The following is a 20,720-nucleotide window of genomic DNA, read 5'->3' on the forward strand; positions in this document are numbered from 1 at the left end:
ACTTTTGGCTTCAGCAAGTCTGAAAATTATCTTAAGAGATAGCAATTCTATGGCAAACAAGGATGATTAAGATAGTCGTCCATCCCCCACCACCCCACCCAACAGACTTGTTTCTACAGACCTGGGACATCCAGAGTCCTAAGGTGAGGAATCTGTGCAGAGATTGCTCTGAGATCTGTGTCTCAAGTCTCAGAAGCAGGTGATCTTGTGGTGTGCTACTAGGTCATAAGGTGGTATGCCAGCAGAGGCTTTGAAAGGCCTCTCTGACCCAAGCCTATGTCCTCCATCACCACCCAGGAACTTCACAACCTCTTTATGCAACAAAAGAGAGTCATATATTCAGAACAGGTAACAATTCACAGTAATTTAAAATCCATGATTGTGTTACCTGGAAAGGGCCCCCAAGAGCAAATTAGCATAGATTAATTTGTCAGATTAACTAGCTGACATTTGAGGCCCTGAGGGTAAGATCAGGAAACTTTGGCTAAAGCATACCAAAGGCAATGAGAAGGAAGGGTGTGTGGAAGAGGAAGGAGAACCTCAAAAGGGGGGAGACGGAAACAAAAACAAACTTTCTTGAACTACATTGCCCATTGCTTTGCAAATGTTCTCAACAAAGTCCCAGCAACTCAGAAGAAAAAATAATGATAATAAATCCTCCACCAAGGACAGAGAGTGTCTGCTCATCATGAACCAGCCTCGGACTTTCTCTCAAGAGAACATGTTTTGCTTATGCTATGTCCAGTACCTTTTACTACTGCAACATGAACTGGAATCGACCAGAGAAAAATGAGATGTTTTTCAACAAAGGAAAATACTGTTCTATATAAACAGAAGAGAGAGAAGATGCCTCAGAAGCCATTATAAATCAAATCTCAGTCTCTCTCTTGCCCTCTGTGACATAGTTTTGGCCCTGACATTAATAAAATAATTTAGATAGGAAGCAAAATGGTTAAGTATGGCCTGACCATGCAGAACATAGAAAGCTGATAGAATCTTACATAATATCTAAAGAGTCATTTTAGGATGTGTAAATATATTATCCAACTGACATTTTGTTCATTTATCAAAACAAAAATAAAATTGTTGGTGGCCAGGAGCTATTTTGTATCATCTAAACTTGAAACTTAGACAGCCATTATGAGCCTTTGTACTAAGATATAAATATTTAAGATGTTAGAAAATCCCTCCTAGCTCTTAGTGAGTTTATCACATGTGTCAAAAGCAAATAGAAAATTAATATTTTGGAAAAGAAATTTGAGAAAAGGTATCTGTTCCATGAGATAAAATATATTGGATCATTTTTATTCAAATACTAGTTACTTTTCATTTTTGTAAAATAATCTTGGGTATGCAGAACTATTTTCTCAGCAGGAAAAAACATCTGATATTCAGGTCTGAGCCAGTTCACTAGTTATAAGGTAAGAAGTAATGCTTGAATCTCTTTAAACATTTGTTTATATATTTGTCATTGCCCAGAGAGGCTTTGTCCATTTATCCAAAGCAAACTTCAGCAGAATTTGGGGAGTGAGTCAGAATGTCCGCAGGAGCCAAAAAGGCCATTTGCTCTCTCCATCTTTGACAGATGATCCAAGTATAATCAAAGGACAGCAGTATACTTCACTATTTGGATAAATAAACATGAGTGGAATAAAAACACGTGCAAAAGAATTTAATCACCAAAAGTCTTTTTGCTATATTACATATTCAGCTTTGAGCTCAAGTTTTAAAAATACAGTTGGGAAACATTAGTTTTCAGGCCATCTACCCAATTTCCTACAAATATGGAATGGCTAATCATAGAATAATTTTACAGGGCTTTTTGCTGAGTTATTGTTGTTCAGTTAAATGATTTAGCAACAGAGTCAGCAGTGAAAATTGTTATCCTTGGTATAAACCCTTTCTGTTTTTCCTCCGGGAGCATAATTTTGCTATTCTTATTCTCTTGGTTGTGTTACTAATGAGCACTAAAAATAATTGTTGTATAATCATTGTTATCCATCTCTAAATTCATAATTCACAAACTTTAAAGCAAAGTAATTGACTCTAAAGTCAATATCTGACAAACAGACCAGAGGTAACGTGGGCTTGCCCATGAGCTTCCCCATTGATGTGCATTCTACTTCTGACATTAGAACAGTAAGTTCATGCCCAAGTTTCCCTGAGCGGCATGAAGGAGTTAATGAACTTTTGCCAAGGTGAGTAATGTGGTCCTTTTCCACTGATAAGATCAAGACCAATATCTTTCCCAAGTAGTGCTGAGGAGCAATGAACTTCGTCATCCTTGTGAACGGAGCTTGACAGACATTGTCAGACTCTCACTCCTGAGGTATCGTTGTCATTCACTCTGCATTAACCCCGCGAGGAGCTACAGCTGGATTTAGCCTTCAAAGTCTCCTCATTATTTGACAAGTTAGAAGAGGTAGTGGAACTACTAGTAATTGGGGAACTACAACTCCATCCCAGCAAGTGACCTTGTCCCCAAACTAAGCTCTGGCTGGCCCCAGGTAGAACACCTTAATTGGCAGAGTAGTTATTACAGCCGCTCTTCTACAGGCGTATTCCAGGGAAAGAATGGGTGAGAAGGATTTCAGCACAAGACGGTGTGGAAGAAATGCTGATAACTCCATCCAAGGCTGGCATATTGTGTGCAAGTGTCACTGGCTTTGGATTCATCTCTGTCACTTATTTTCCATCTCAAAGAAGAATTTGATTTAGCACTTCAAAAACTCAAGCGCAAATGAATGAGAAGCGAACACATACAAACAAAATTTTCAGAAAGAGGTCGGGACCCCTTCTGCCTGCCTATTTAAAAAATCTGATCCCTCAGCAGAGAGTCCAACTGATGTTAAGTTGATGTTCAAATAACTTTGGTAAAAACTTTTAATTAGTTTTCACATTTTTTAGACCTCTATGCTCCCCAGTACCATCTGAAGCTAGAAACTACAAATAATACTGAGGCTATTTCTTGATTCCTAATAGTTTGTTTTCATGATCAAGTGGATTAAACATTTCAGATCTCACTAGAAAGCTCTGAAAACTAAAAAGGTCTGAATGCTAATGAGATGATTTTCATAAATACCTTAACCTTGAGATGCCTTGCTACAATTAAGAATAAATCAACATGCAGAAGTTCCTTTGGCACTTTGGGCATTGGAACATCTCTTTGTTTACTTATACATGAAATATTCAAGTTTTATGACAGATTTTTTAAAACTATGGCCTCCAAATTTCTTCGGTTTCCTAAAGCCAAAGCATAATTACATTCGTTTTGGACACATAGAAAAATGTATAACAAACTTATTCCCGGGATTTTGAAGTATTTCTTTGTAACTTAGTCCCCAGTGGCAAATAGATAGACAATTATAATCCTACTGTTAAAGAAAAGAGATCAAGTCTCATCTATGTATGTTATCATCATATACCACTTACAGAGTGTAGAATAAGAACATCAACTAAGTATACATTCTTACAGCTGCTCCCCAGAATAACTCAAGGCAGGAGGTGTTAGCTTTCTGAAATACTTTCGTATTCTTTCTGAGGAAAATATGATTTATATTATTCTTTGATATATATAACCTACCAATCTAAATAAAGTTTTAAAAACTGAGTTAAACTTAAGTGTTTTCAGAAAATTACTTACAGACTATATACAGCAAAGCATAACAACTACAAATGGGACCATGAATATTACCCACTGAATTTGTGAGTTTGTTTCTGCGAACAGCCAATCAAAATTATTAAGGCAAAGAATAAAGAATGAAATTTGTCTTCAAATTAAAATATAAAAGATTATTCAGATAAGTTAAAATTATCTAAATACATTGTATTATTTTGTAATTCTCAGTTTTACCATTGTCAAACAAATATGACCTGGACTAACTTCTGTTATCCAGGAAAGTATAGGAACAGAAAAATTTTTGACCTTGCTTTAAGACTACAGGTGTTACATATTTGAGAGCTAATTCCAGATGTAATGGCAAGTATTCTTTAACCTCTAGTAGTTTCTATGATTGGCTCTCATGTGTGAGAAGAATCATTTAATTCATGTTTGTTTTCTCATTTCTTCTGCATTAGTAATGTAAACCTTGAGCTCTTCTAGGTACAGAGAAAAACGTAGCAGTCTTTGGCAAGCCTAAGAAACCTTCATCTCTTGAGATAGCAATTGAAACATTAACAAACTACAGAAAGTCAGGGAGATGCAGTGACCCACAGTCCCTACAAAGCCAAGACTAAGAAGGATTCCTGAGATGCAATATTTTGAGTAATCTGTGCAAAACCAAGAATGTCTTGGGCAAACCTCAGTCACCTCCAAGGAGAGAACACCTTAGCGAAACTCATGCAGAAATATCTATCAACTTTTCTTTGGCAAACTTGTAGGCAAGCCAGAACAGTTTCCCTACAGCTTAAGGAAGTAAAAGACACAATAGGGAAAACTTTCATAGTGTTGGTTTTAAGAATATGCAAAATCTAGACTATGAGGAAGTTTTTTTTACTCTATTCATTGGCCTTTTATAAGTGCTCTTAATGCACTTCCCCAATTCCTATTCTTAAACATTGCGAAGGTTTCATTAAAAATACAAGCAATATTGCTGAGATAAGAGAGATGTGTTTTATTAAGAACTTATAGGAAGTTAGATTTGGTTGTATATTTTTCATAATTTTTATCTCAACAAAACACAATCATTAGCTATATTGTTTGCTTTGGGATTTTAAGATTCTATTTTTTTCTTAATTTCCATAAATTACGGAATTGTCTGAAAACATCAAACATGGTGATGTTGCCTGGAAAACTAAAAAAGAAGCATGTCAAGGTACCAGGTAATGGATGAAAAACTGACAAGTATAGGGTTTAGGCAGAACATCTAATAATTTCTTTCTCAGTAGTCTTTCTAAAGTAGCTACGATCCTCGGCTAGAGCCCCTGCTAAATTAAACATTTCAGCCCAGCTTACTATCACCACAATACACAGGTAGAAGTAATAAGTAATAATGAGTTTTGGACCATTGAACACTGAATTTTCCCAGTGTACTGCAATTATAGAAACATCTGTGCTAAATAAGTTCCTACTGAAAGCTAGGAGTGTTTAATAATCCTCACAATTTCTCATTATCAACCCTAATAGAAGAGAGAGTCAACTCTGCAAAAGTTTACCATTTTTAAAGAAAATTGCCATGAGTGTGATCATTTCTGGTACTCCATTTCCCTGGACAATAAAAACACCAGAGACAACCTCCTTGGGAAAGAACATTAAACAGCCGCTTTAATAACATGTACCACAGCACCAGGCAAATGATGCCACTCTGAACAGCCAAACCATTCTGGCTAGAGCATCTCAGAGCTACAACCTGTCAATTTAGGAGGTTGATGATGCTCCTCTGCTTTCTGGCTAGGAATAGCAGTCCCCAAACACACAGTTTCCCCTGACCTGTCCTAACCACCAAAGCCCCAACTGATAGAGCTTTACATCTGCTAATTACTTCCTTCAGGGCTCATTCCAAAACAAATCTAGATTCTAGGGCCAGGATCTGAATAACATTAACAACCACTAAGGTTCAGTTGTTGCTACTGAAGGGAAATGTCACTGCTCTGGAGAAATGCTGAGTTAATGTGAGTACCAATGGTTCAGTAGGTGCCTCTTTAATTAGTTTGGGAACGATGTAGCAGATATTACTTTGGAAGAAGGTAGCATATGAGAGCCAATGAATGGCCATACCTGGAACAAGTTCATAAAGAAAAACTGACAGAACCCATCACAGAGCATGACTGTTTCATTATTAGCAAGGAGAAAAAGTGATTTGCATCAGATCCTGATGAAAATAATAGCTGGCCTGTGTTCTGTGTCTGAAATGATGGTCTCAGTAATACAAGACAAGATATTGAAAATGTCTTTAAAGCAGTTAAGGTGCTTTGGAACTGTGATGATGGATTTTACACATCAACTTGGATGAGCCATATATGTGGTCAAGCACTACTCTGGATTTTTCTGTGTGGGTGTTTTGGGGTGAAATTAACATTTTAATTGGTAGACTTTGAGTAAAGCACATTGTCCTCTATGATATGGGTGAGCCTCGTCCAAAGAACAAAAAAATAAAAATAATAGAGCAAGTAAGGAGGAATTCTGCAGCAGGTTGCCCTGAGATTTGATAGGGCAGCAGCCCATCCCTGAGTCTCTAGCTTGCTGGCCCACCCTGCAGACTTTAAACTTACTGGGTCATAATTACATGAGCCAATTCTTTAAAATAAATCTCCTTGTTTTGGTTATATTTCTTTGAAGAACCTTGACTAATATGGGAACAAAATCAATATTCTGCCCTTTATTCAATCCTTCCACTTTTTCTGCTAATGAATATTATCAACTTCTAATCTTAGTTACGTGCCAGGTACTATGCTAAGTGTACTACATTGGCATACATGATATTATTTCTATCTTCATTTGACAGAAAAAAGAGAAGAGACCCACAGCAGTGGGCTAAATTGTCCTAGACCAGGGGGCAGGAAGAGACAAAAGCAGAATGCAGCTTCAGAGATGGAGTCTCAGATCTTCCCTTCTTGGATAGATTGTCCCTCCAAATAAAGTGCTAGCAGCAGAAGAGATGCCTACCATTCAATATGTGTCCACTGTACACACAAAATATATTCAAAGTCTGTGATTTGAGGGGGCAGATTTTTGTCTTTGACCACATTTGTTGATTGCTCTGTTGGCAGATGCTGAAGGTTGGGGTTGTACTCCCCACCACACTCAGGCCAGCTTCCTAGACAAGGGATGCATTACCTTAGTTTAGCTCTTTATGTCACTGTCTTACTCATACATTAAATGTACATGACCCTGGACAAATTTCTCAACTTCTCTGGGAGTCAATCATTTATATTTTAAAAGGTTTTTGGGCTAAATGATCAGTAAGCTTTCCTATCATCTGACTGGCAAGGGAGACTCAGTATGAATAGGAAAATGTTACTTACTTTTAAAAAAAAAATCCCCTGAGAACTAAATAAGAATAGATTTGACAGTGTGGGGGGGTGAAAAGGCACTAGGCACATAATTGATCTTCTAAAAATTGCTTATAAGACAATAATGACTTGCTCAATGTGGGAATGCAAGTAATAATTGGAGTAAAGTTCTGATTCCTGTGATTGTGATTCATGAAGTATTTTAACATGAAGGGCTGGTAAACTTGATTCAGAGAGCCCCTTTTTTCTCTGAGTTGTGGACATGCTGCCCTCATGAAGTCCCTGTCTTGTGTTTCAGTCAGCATTCTCATTGCTGTGATCCAAAACACCTGATGACCACAAAATAAAGGAAGAAAGATTTATTTACTCACAGTTCTGGAGGTTTCAGATGTCTATACATGAGAGGCTGTTTCACACACATCTGCAGAGCTCAGGATAGAAAAAGAGAGAGTAAGAGGAAGTGGAAGAGGGAGAGGAAAACAAAATTCCCAAGGCTATCCCCCCAGGGATCTACCTCCTCCAGCCACACCCTGCCTGCCTACCTTACCACCCAGTAAATTCATTAATACATCTGTAGACTTATGAACTGCTGAGATCAGAACCCTCATGATTCAATTAGAGTACTTCTGAACAATTTCTTCAATACATGAGCTCTTAAAAGGGACATTCTAGCCGGGCGTAGTGGCACAAACGTGTAATCCCAGCATTCGGGAGGCTGAGACTGAAGGATCGTAGACAGCCTCAGCTGTGAGGATTTTCACAGCTTACTGAGACCCTGTTTCAAAATAAAGAATAAAAAATAAGATGGGGGATGTAGCTCGGAGGTCGAATGCCCCTGGGTTCTATCCCCAGTACCACAAAAAATAAAAATAAAAAATAAAGGGACATTTCTATATTCAAACCATAACATCTTGGAACAACCCTGAATTACCTGGCCATTTATTGTTCTCCACTCCTCCAAATTACTCTATCAGGCTCAGTTACTCTGAGGATATCCCCGACACCACTTTTGGCTACATCACTATTTACATGTTAGTCCACTAGACTCCATTCCCATTTGATAGTGCCATGACGACAGAAACAATATCTTTTATTCTTCAGTATTGATGGTCCAACATAACACCTATAAATCAATTATATTATAGGTCCTCATAATTTTAAAATGAGAAAATAAATGATCTAGAGACTCAAATTACTCTTCAAAAGGATTCTTAAATATCACCATGATTCTTAAAATATTATGATAATTTATTGAGCATTTATTTGTTCTGGCATTGCCCTAAATGATTTATATATAATGCCTCATTTAATCTTCTTTCTCTGAGGTAGGTGAAATTCAGGTGGCATTTCAATCAAAGTCATTTTAAGCAAGTATATTTATACCTCTATGAGCATACCTAACATACCACATGCCTAAACATTTCAGCAAGACCCTCTCCAAGTTCACAATCTGAAACTTCAAACTCTAATAATGTTCACTACTTTCTGGTTTCCAAGCACCCAATCTCACTATTTTGGATGATGAACTAAAAATTTATCTTGCAAAATTCTCTCCTTTATTCTTTCAAGAAAAATAAATCAAAATGTCCGGCTCTCCCCTGGACAAAGGGAAGCACATGGCCCAAATTCAGTCAATGTGACATTTTTATAGGCTATGACTTGAGGAGAATGGAGCATGGAAGAAGAAAATATGGGGGCAAGATGGTGGGATCTCACACCTTCTAGCAATAGCAATCTCTGAAAGTCAAGAATTGCTTCTATCAGAATCCTAGAACTGTTTACTGTCCTTTATCAATCTGATCTTTGAAATTTTATCCCATCATAAAAGCTATCCCAATCTTTTTGCCCAATATTTCCTTCTGTTAGCAACAGAAGTCAGTTCTGTTGCTAACAACCACAACATCCTGACTGGCACAAACCCCTGTCCCTGCAGAGCAGAATCCTCTCTCCCCACACCTAAGCACCTGCCATTATTTTTATGGACCATGGAGTATCATAGAGTTGCAATATGCAACCTGGTAGATTCAATGCTTTCCTCAAGAGATGTATTTTCAATCAGGTTTCATGACTAGGATGAAGCAGCCAGGCACTGAGATATGTACCCTCAGGGTCATACAAGTATAGTGTCAACTCTTGAGGATACCCAACACTTAACAACAATATAGTCCAGCCCAGCTTTCAAGCTACGTTTAGAGACAGATGTGTGTTTCTTTTATGGGAAATGTTTCTGGTTGTAGATTCACAGAACTTTATTTTGCATTATTTTTCTCCCATGAGTTAGAATTTCAATGCTGCAGCAACAGTTGTGGTTCAAGGATCTGGAAGCAGCGAGGGTTTCCAGGGATTGAGGATGCTCAAGGATTGTCCAGTTAACTTTTCAGGCTCTATTCTCTGCTTTCATCATGCAAGACACAAGTCACCCAAGATACAAAATATACACTGGCTGGTGCTTTATCACCTCAGTACTGAACAATTGATAATGGTATGGTTTCCTAAGCCATCTCATGAAATATTTGGGAGAACCAACTATCCCTGAAGCCTCACCAAAATCTGGAAGGAAAATGCAGGTACTCTTTGGAGAACTAATGGAAAATGGAGCAAGGAAGATTTCAACAGGACTTGAGCTGGAAGTTCTTAATTAGGAGAGTCATAAAACACAGGAGATTTTTAAGAGAGGCTGTGAGCCCTCAAACTCTTGAGGGCTTCATAAAAAGCCTATAAAACCATCTCTCTTTGGACATTCACTGGCCTTAGTAGGTGACTTTAATTCAGTAGCTTCAAACTCTCTTTTGGGATTTGAGCCACATACCTGATGAGAGTTCAGAAACATTATTAACACTAGAAGAAAAAACAGAATTAGAAATGTGTATTTGTGTTGTGTGTGCAGTTACCGTGATGCTGTGTGTGTTTAGTGTCTGTGATGCTGAATATATTGTTTGCCTCATATTTTTTAATACCATGTGGGTGATAATGCCTATTTCATACATTATTGGCTTTTATCTCTACTAAAAGAAATCCTACAGCTGAAATTTTCCATGGATCAACAGAGCACATATGGAAATAAAATATGTAGGTCTTGCATCTGTAATAAATAGTTTTTGAAAGAAAGAGGTCATTTCTTCACTTGGTGCAGGCAGCTGGCACAAGCAGAGTAGAAAAAAATCAATTTATTTGAATAAGAACTTCACAAATATGATTGTATCACAATTACAATAATCTTATAGTACAAAAGTAAGCACAGCCTTTCTGTGTAGGAGAAAAATAAAATAGAAATTAGAGGAGTAGCTTTATCCCAAGCTTCTTTTCCTATAATAATTTACTGTAATCCTTAAATGCATTCTTTTACCCCTTCCTGTTACTCTATCTGCTCTTCTTCTTCAGTCTCCTTTTGATGGCAGTCACCTTCACCTGTCTCCTCAGAGTCATCTTTTACCTCTTTCATGCCCTTGCTTTCACACCTGGTCACTTGGTCATTGTCCCACAACCTCTCCCAACCATCCCTACTTTCTACTTCTTCTAAACTTGACCTTATTGCTACCACTTGGACAAAGGCAGTAGTCTCTCATCCCTAATCATTTTTGTTTTTCTTAATCTTTTGTATATCTTTTCTTCATGCTCTAAATCAGTTTTTGACTCTCCATTAGGTGATCCACAAAGTATTTAAATTACTCTTGAGTACCTCAATGTTCTGGCCTTCACTTACTATATTTTTCTTTTTCCAAACTTGTCTTTTAGGTTCTTCTTTTCATAGATAATTTGCTGTTCACTATACCAAACTCTCGGTTTCCTGCCTGCACAACTTCATTCATCCTAGTACCTTTCAGTGAAATGTCCTTACAAATCCTGCACAACCATCATGTCACACCTATAATAGCACTTCTTCCACATAGTTCTTCTTGATCATAACAGCCAGATATCTTCTAAACATAAAATCCTTTCTGTACATTTTATGACATAGATACCACAATGATTTATTCCCAGGCCTGTTAGATCACATTAATGGCAAAATTTCTAACTAATTATTTTTTACTTTCTCACAAGGTAAACTAGCAACATACCTTGCACAAATAGATAATGAATGAACATTAATGAACATGAATGAACACAACACAGAGAAGGAGAGAGAGAGAGAGAGAGAGAGAGAGAGAGAGAGAGAGAGAGAGAGAATGAGAATGATTAAATTTTTACGATTTCATTTTCTCCTTCAATTTTACAAGATATTGACATAACAATTCCATTTATGACACATTACATATTTATTCAACTGCATACATAGTTGATTACTGTGCATTTTCCACATCCTGCATGAATTAATTGTTCAATTTTTATGTTAGTAAAAAAGGGGAAATCTGTCACCTCCTTCTATTTTTTAATAATTTTTGTTAGTGCACTGTATTTATACATCATAATGGGATAAAAAATATTTTTGTAGACATACATGCACATATAGCCCAGTTAGACCCTACCCCATCCCACCCCGTTCCCTCCCCATCCCTTCTTCCCATGCTTGGCTTAGTGGTTGACATCTAGTATTATAGCAATTTATCCAAAATCAAGAATGATAATCTGACATAACAGTTTCATTTGTCTGATACCAAGCTTTTGATGACTTAAAGATAACATTTCAATATTTCTTTTTGCTTTCTTTCTTACCAGAGAATATTTTTTTCTTTTCTTTTTTTTAGGTTAAACTATCATACATTTATTTATTTATTTATTTATTTATTTATTTATTTATTTTTCAGAAAAAAATCTATCCTAATATGGAATATGGACTCTAGATACCCAAAACGATCTCGAAAAAGAACAATGCTAGAAGATGTATATTTTCTGATTTCAAACCATATAAAGCTACAATAATTGAAACAGGGTAGTACTGTTAGAAAGGCAGATATATAAGCCATTGGAGTTAAATAATAGCCTAGAGATAAATTCTTTCATATATTGTCAAGTTATTTTTGACAAGGTTTCCACGAACATTTGGTGGAGGAAATACTAATCTTTTAACTAAATATTGTTGAAAAATAATAATTACATGAAAAAGAATAAAATTGGACCCTTACCTAACACCATATACAAATATTAACTCAAAATAGATAAAAAACATAAATATAAATCTTAAGACTATAAAATTTTAGAAAAAAATCTGGGTCATAAAACCTCGCAACATTGAAATTGGCAGTGATTTCTTGGGTATGATTTCAATGGCACAGGCAACAGAAGGTTAAACAAACTCCCTAAAGAATAAAAAAATATTGTATATCCAAAGACAATGTAAACAAAGTTAAAAGTTACTGATAGAATGGGATAAAATATTTCCAAATGCTATATCTAAAGGTATATTAATATTCCAACTAGAAATCCTAAAAATTAGCAACAATAAAAGCAAATAATACAATTTAGAGATAGGTAAAAGACTAACATAAATAATGAATCTCCACAGATAACCAATTTTAGTTCTCTGTTAGATGGAAAATCTTGTTTCTCTGATTCTGGTGTGTGTTACCTATTTCTTCTTTGTAATTAATCTCTTTGAGTATGTTCTGTAGCGCTGGTTTTGAAGACATAAATTCCTTCAGTTTCTGTTTGTCATGGAAGCTTCTTATTTCCCCATCTAATTTGATAGAAAGTTTTGCTGGGTAGGAAATTTTTGGCTGGAAGTTGTTTTCTTTCAGAGTTTGGAATATGTTACTCCAAGCCCTTTTGGCTCTCATGACTTGGTTTGGAAAGTCTGGAGTGATTCTAATTGGTTTGCCTCTGAATGTCACTTGGCCCTTTGTATTTGTTGCCTTTACGATTCTCTGCCTGGCTTCCACATTGGTCATTTTGACAATTATGTGGTGTGGGGATCCTCTTCTCTGATCTTGTCTAAAGGGAGTTCTATAAGTTTCCTGTACCTGTGTATTGACCTCTTGCTCTATGTTTGGAAAATTTTCTGCTATTACTTCCTTGAAGAGATTGTTGATCCCTTTGGTTTCACCTTCTTTTCCCTCCTCTATTCCAATTATTCTTAGGTTAGCTCTCTTAAAATGGGCCCATATTTCTTCAATGTCAGATTCCTGCTGTCGGATTTTTTTTTTTCTAAATTAGAAACTATGCATTCGTTTTTGGAATGATCATCTTCTAAGAGTGAGATTCTATTCTCCATGTGGTCTAATGGGTTGTTTGTACTTTGAATTGAGGCCTTTACTTCATTAATTGCATCCTTTATCTCTTTTTGGCTCTCTCTGAATTCTTTTCGAAACACCTCTATTATTTCTACAGTTATTTTCCTGATTTGATCTTTTAGAAATCTCTGAATTTCTGTTTTATCAGGTTCTGATGTTATGGGGTTGTGGGCATTCACTGATCCATTGTTATTCCTTTTTCCCATGATTTCAGAAGTTTGTGCCTTCTCTGGGTTCTTCCCTTGGGTCACTACGACTTCACTTAAGGTGCTCTGGATCTCGAGTCTGTGGTATCTCAGTCCCCACTACTCCTTTACTGGGTTGTATCACAGAGTCTCAGACCCAGGGAGTCAATTGAGGCTACTTTAGACCATGGGGGGTGGGGTTCCAGGTTGGGTGTTCTCCTATGGTGTGATATCTCTGCCACCGCCACTCCCCCACTGGGTCAAGTCCCTGGGAATGCAGTACTGGGATTTCTCCTCTAGGAGCACAATTTGACTTACTGTTGTTGAGTGCGCTGATGGAGCTGTAGTGGACTCGGTGAATTCGCTGCTGCTGCTGCCAGTGGCAATATGGTGCCGCTGCCATGCCCTCAGCTGTGAGGCTGGCGTATTTCTTCTCTGGCTTTGAGCTTCGCTCTGAGTCCCTGCAGGGTATGCTGAGCCCAGCCCCTGGTAGCTTTAGACCCTCCCTGCACCAAAAAATCTGCCGAAATCTGCCCGGCTGTTACGCAGCAGCTCACCTCAGTTCGCTGTCCACCACTCCTCTCTGGAGCCTGGTGGGCTGTTGAGTGTGTTGGTCTGGTGCTGTCTGGTAAATTTTCCGCTGCTGCCGGCAGTAAGGCGCTGCTGCCGCGTCCTCAGGCGTGAGGCCAGCATATCTCCTCTGTGGCTCTGAGCTCCATTCTGAATCCCCCTCCTCTCTGGGGCCTGGTGCTGCAAGGGAAGATGGCGCCCTGCTCCGCTCCATGCCACGGCTCTGGCTGCAGCACTGCGGTCTGGTTTCTTTTTGCTGTCTTGTTTTTCCAGCCCTCTTTTTCTCTGTCCCTTGTAATTACATTTTTTGTTTCTCTGCTGATGGTGTTTTCTGGCTATGAAAGGCACTAATTTTGTGGTAATAGAGATTGGTTGTTAGTGGGGCTCGTAAGCCCCGCTTTTCTTCATCGCCATCTTCCTGGAAGTCTACCTGTCACCTCCTTCTCAGCTCCCTCTACCATTACTGGAAGCCCATGATCTGCAGTTCAGCATCATGCTTGTTAGGAAAGTGAAATATGCCAACCCTGACATTGCTCTTGAGGGATGAGATCCGCAAAACACACCAGGACAAGTGCCACTGTGTTGGCCTGGCATTTGTCAGCCCTTCTGCTCAGTCCTGTTGATTATCAGACACAGTTTTCATAGAACTCAGACTTCCAGCAGAATTATAGGCCATCTTGAGAGCCCAGGGTCAAGTCAACTGTGCTAAAATTATAGGAACTGATTTTGGGAAAGCAGATCCACAAATAAAGTGGGATATATGGGTGGTGTCCATTTGGAAAACAGTAAATGCCAACTCAGTAAAAAGAAGACATTATGTTAATCAATAATTAATCTAGAAGTGATGCCAAGTCTACCAAAGTTCTACAGCCTTGGGCAAGTTACCATTGGTTCTCTTCTGGAAACCTTATTGTTGTGGCCTAATAACCCACACTTCCTTCTCCAGTATTATATCTGCATTCCTCTTAGGATAATGGTCCCCAATCCAGCCAGGCAAGGTGTTGCACACTTGTAATCCCAGTACCTGGGAGGCTGAGACAGGTGGATCACAGGTTTGCAGCCAGCTTCAGCTACTTAGTGAGGCCCTCCGCAACTTAGTGGGACCCTGTTTCAAAACCAAGAATAAAGCCGGCCGTGGTGGCGCATGCTTGTAATCCCCGCACTTGGGAGGCAGAGACAGGAGGATCATGCAAGTTTGAAGCCAGCCACACGCGCTGGCTTAGGAGACCCTGTTTCCAAATGAAAATGTAAAAATAGGTCTGGGAGTGTAGCCCGGAGGTAGAAGGGCTTCCAGGAACCCCAGTACCACCAAGAAAAAAAAAAAAAAAAAAAAAAAACAAGAATAAAAATTAGGGTTGTGGGAGTTGCTTGGAGGTAGAATGTCCCTGTGTTCAATCCCTAGTACCAATAAATAAATAAATACCAAATCCAAATCCAGAATGCTGCCCATGTGGTCAGTCTCTGCTTACCTCTCCCTTCTCAAAACTTCCTTCAGTGGCTTCCTGAGCGCTAGCCTCCTAGGCCTTTTGCTAATTCCACACCACAACCTTGTACAATGGGGCCTTTGCACACACTTACCCATTGTTTAGCCCTATCCCTTTTCTATTCACTTGGTGAATCTCAGTTCCACCTTCAGATACTAATTCAAACATTATTTCCACAAAGAAATTTTCCTAACATCACGCCAAGTAGGGCTGAGTTCCCCTATGATCCACTGTTATAAAATGTATCATTGAATAACACATCACATTTTTATTTTATACTTATTTGTATGATAGCTAGTTAATGATTTTCTCCCTCACTAATGTATAAGTTCCATGAAGAATATATCTATTTTGCTTGCCATTGTATCTATATACCAAGCACATAGTCTATGTTCAATAAACATCTGTTGAGTAAATAGAAACATTTATGAAAATAGATGCCATTTTCTCATCTTTAAAGTAATAGAGTTGAAATAAGAGATCTAAAACCATCTATTTCAGCTCTATAATGCTCTCATTCTAATTCTAATTAAATCCAATAAATGCTTTATATTATGGTTGAACTTAGTATTTTAAAATAATACTTCTGAATAAAATGCTAAAGAAAGCCAGGCGTGGTGGCGCACGCTTGTAATCCCCGCGCTTGGGAGGCGGAGACGGGAGGATCGTGCAGGTTCGAAGCCAGCCGCACCGGCTTAGGAGAACCTGTTTCCAAAAATAAAAATAGGTCTGAGAATGTAGCCCAGAGGTAGAAGGGCTTCCAGGAACCCCAGTACCAGCAAAAAAAAAAAAAAAATGTTAAAGAAATATGGCTATTTAGTAAGTAGATGTTATAGGCCAATAAAATCATCTTTAAATTAGTGAAATATTACCATCCAAATTGCAGCAACTAGTTTCTATTTCCATAGATATAGAACTAAAGAATACCCTCTACCCTCACATAAAAAGCATCAAGAGTTTAAATTGTTCTATATTTGATTGTTAATGGCATGCACTTCTTCAGAGAGGGTAGGAAAGTATCATTAGATAAGTAAATTTATCCTCTCTATGCTTATTTTTATCTTCCATTTTACACATTTTGAACCTGCATATAACTTGCTAGCTGAAAAAAAAAAATCCAGTCCTTTTCTTCTTCCTGTTGACTATCCTTATATTAGAGTTCCTCCTTCCCTAAAGACCTGAGTAATACACCCCACACACACATAATATGAATCACCATCTCCTCCATTAAAACTTACCTGCCCTTGCTTCTATTTCTTCAGAGCCCTAATTTTTACTAGGTGTCAATGGTTGTAATGGGTTATTAACAAGAAAACGCATCCGTTCTAATATGTTATATAGTTAATTAATGTTACCTCCCTCAAGATAATAGGGCATATGTCCTCTTAAAGGCTTTTAAGAAATGACAGTAATGGTAGAAATTTCAGGCACCACTGCAGACAGATGAGGGAGATGGATTTTTAAGCATGGGGGCCTCTCACTGATCCTCAAATTATTCCGTGTAGGCAGCTGCCGACTCTGCCCATGAGTAAGCCAGTTTCTCTCTCCCTCTGGAGAACTTTATAAACAGCATGAATTTCACTGCTTGACATGGGTGAAGCATAGTTCTCTCTGCAAATAACCTCTTTTAAGACATCGCCCATTCACACAGCTGCAGCTTCAATGTTCCCAAGACTGGGACTATACTCCTGCTCCAGGATGGAACAGGTCAGCCTGCCCTGAGAGACAGATGAGTCTGGAGGTGTCCTTAAGTAGCCAGCTGATTTACTTATCATTTTCATTTTGGATTCCAATTCGAGCTACACACACTGCTAGAAATGAGAGAGAAAGCTGAAATCCCATTGTGTGCCCTGCTCTCCGGGAACATAATTTTTCCCTCCATCTGTGAATCTCCTGTTGATATCAGGGGGAGTCGCCACGTGCAGAGAGGGGAGACACATGCCAGGAGAGGCAAGCCCATTATGTAGTTGAGAGCTAATTTTGCTTAATCTTCTTGATCTCCATAAAGAGCATTCTGAGACCCCACAGGATTTAGACAAAAAAGATAAAGATGAAGAGGGACCGCTCAAGCAGAGGCAGTGTAATACTTATTTATTAATGTCGTCCATCACAGTGTGTTTACAGCGCCTAACCAAAATTTAAAACTGTCTGATTGAGAACAGAGGAGGAAAAGCAATTGCCACATCAAGGCAAAACACTCACTCCATCCCTGTGTACTTATGCTGGGAAAATGAAGTGCAGTCATATGAGCGCCATATTAAAGACTCACGTTTCCATTTAAAATGAAAAGGAAGAGAAGTGAAAACATAAATCTGTGAGCCTGGGTTTATCCTTAAATAGGAAGCTCATCTGGAGGAAGAAAGTTTCCATGCTTAATAGCAGGATTAATATTAAAGGCGACTTATTCTTCACTCTACTTCAGTGCCTTCTGGGGAAGAAGGGGGCTGGGAGAGGAGACCCAAACAGAGCAAGAGGCAAGGGGAGTCCACCAGCTTCGTGAGACCAACTTCAAGAGCACAGTCAGCGAGCCAGAAGCTCAGCCTTAAAAAATGCTTTAAGGGCCTCCAAGTTCAAGCTAAAGGTAGTGCATTTTGTGCTTGAACTCTTCCAGTGACAGGAAACTCATCACCCCTCAGGCAGCCCATTCTAGATAACTTAGCATATTAGAAAGTTCTCACTTCTAATATTCTGATATCTATGCCCTATAATTTCCCCTTATTGCTCCTACTCTGCCCGATAGAGCCAACCACACAGAATAAATTGATTGTCTTGCACAGTATAGGCCTTTGGATATCAGAGACATTTTCCGAACGCTGCAACCTTTGCTTCCACATTGCCTTAGTCTGCATCTTAATAGCTACAAAACCATGATACCATCACTGAACATTTTCCAAATTTTTGAAGCCTCCCTCTACCCAGAGACTTCTGTCGTGAAGTCACTTATCTTTTCACTGATGTTTTAAGTTTTGTCCTCTTACTTTGGTGGTTAGTTTATGCTGTAGGATTTCCCACCTTAGGTAACAACTTGAGCTCCTATAAAATAAAAAGGCATTTGTTGAAAAGGAGGACAAATGAGGCTCTTTTGTGTCATCGTATCCTCTATAACACCAATGCCCAGCATTCAGAGGCACAGGGTTTGAGATAGAATAGAATGTATAAATGGGTGAATGAAGGATTCTTGCATTTTAACACTTGCACAGGACTTGTGTCAGTCAGCTTTTCATCACTTTGACCAAAATACCAGACAAGAACAACTTAGAGGAGAGAGAACTTATTTTTGGCTCATGGTTTCAGAGGACTCATTCCATGGTTGGCTGGCTCCAAGGCAGAAACATGGAGTCAGAGCATGGTGGGGGATGGCTGCTCCATTCATGGCAGCCAGGAGGCAAAGAAAGAGGAAGCTTCTAGGGAGAAGATAAACCCTTCCAGGGCATGTCCTCAGGGACCTTCTTTCTCCAACTAGGTTCTACTTCTCAGTAATCCACCCAGTTCTCAATGGGTTGTCCATCAAGTGGATTAATCAACTGATGGGCCAGAGCCTGCATGATGCACTCATTCCCTAAAAGTGCCACCCCTGAACCCTGCTTCACTGGGGACCATGTTTTAGTACATGAGCTCTTGAGGATATTCCAGATCCAAACCTTAACAGAGCTTGACATTTTATGAAGGAATTTGATCCATTATTTGGGTGTCACAATAAGCCTAAGAGTTCAGTTTAGAAGGTACTATTATCCTATCCCATTAATGAGAAAATTAAAACTCAGAAATAAATGCATTTTGAAGAAAAATCCTTCCCTGGGACAAAAACAACTTTGGACTTACTCTACCCTGAATTATTGCAGCATACATTTGTAATATCTCCATATAAAATATTTGCGTTATAAGCAAGTCACTAATGTTTACAGCACAGTTTTATCTTAATATAATATATTTCTTGGCTAGAAGGTAAATATTTAAAAATATTTTTTCTGATGTAATGAAAAAATTTCTAATCATAAAGTATGCCTGCATTAAGATACCACCTTTTTTAACAATTAATATTACAATGATTCTAAGCCACTTCTTTTAAGGTGAGATATGTGAAGGAAGAAAAATGCAACCTTAGTTATCTATTAAGTAAACATTTAGTGAGATTCTGTTATAACCAGAATAACTTAGAATAATAAAGAAGGACCCAATGTACAAAAGATAGAGCCCAACACTGTGGGGAAGGATGATCTAACAGATATAAGGATGTGAAATAAAAAGAAAAGTCAAATGTACACTGCATTACAAAGAGTGAAGCATTTCCAGGGAAATTTTTGAAGGAATCCTGTGAAAGGATAGAGACAGGGTACATTCCCGGTAATCTAGCTGCATTATTTGACCTTGGATAAGCCATTGAAGGGATCTGGTGGGACTTGTGCTCCCTTCATTTTCTATCTCAGGTCCTCTTCAGGGAAGGTCATTCATGTTTAATAGCATGCTGCCAGAGGTACGGTGGTAGAGGATGAGGGAGAAAAGGACACTTATTCCACAGTGGCAGAGGTTTCTTTTGTTTTAGTGCCCAGGATATGGGCCAAGTTACTGTGATCTGAGATTCCCATGGTACAGTATTCTGCAAAGCTCACTGGGAGCATTTCTGGGTGTCCATGGGTTCTCACCACTGATCTGTCCAGTACCATGCTCCATCTCCAGTCTTGGTGCACTGGCTGCCCACCAATCACTCCATTCTGCTCTCTGCTTCTCTCCTGCTCCCTATGATACAGCCCAAAATAATAGAGAGAAAATACCCTCCCAGGGCAACTGAATCCGAAGGCCCAGTTGGGATTCTCCCACCACTTCCAATCAACTTACTAAACTACTTTTTAACTCTGATGACCCCAAATTTTTTAGTCTTAGTGTTGATTTTCCCAATTCTATTTGTGTTTTCCTCTATGCCTTGTAAAATTTCTCTGGATCTAACTTGAAATTCAAACCTGGACCCAGTGTTCCCTTGAAACCCCTAGCAGTACCATTTATTCATGATGAATTGTTTTTTTTTTTAATTCCTACAAATAAAAGGATTTCCATAGCTTCTCTGACACTTCACAAATATTTCATGAGCAATGCATGCCAAAATGAGGCACTCACTCTGGTAACTAGTGGTTTGGCATACGTGTCATCAAAGCATTTGCAGACTGATGCTATATGCTAGGTACCCAGGGCATGATGGACTGATTACTGCAGCTGTACTGAAGAGGGAGTGGGGAACAGCTTCTCTGCATTCATTTCAGGTTGCTGGACAAGCTAGCAAACCTCATATGACAATTAGATATAACAAAATTGTGATCTTGACACAGCTCCGAGAGCAGTAAAATACTAAACTAAAAAAAAAAATGCAG

This window comes from Muscardinus avellanarius, assembly GCF_963383645.1.
Source record: "Muscardinus avellanarius genome assembly, chromosome: 1".
Taxonomy (NCBI): Eukaryota; Metazoa; Chordata; class Mammalia; order Rodentia; family Gliridae; genus Muscardinus; species Muscardinus avellanarius.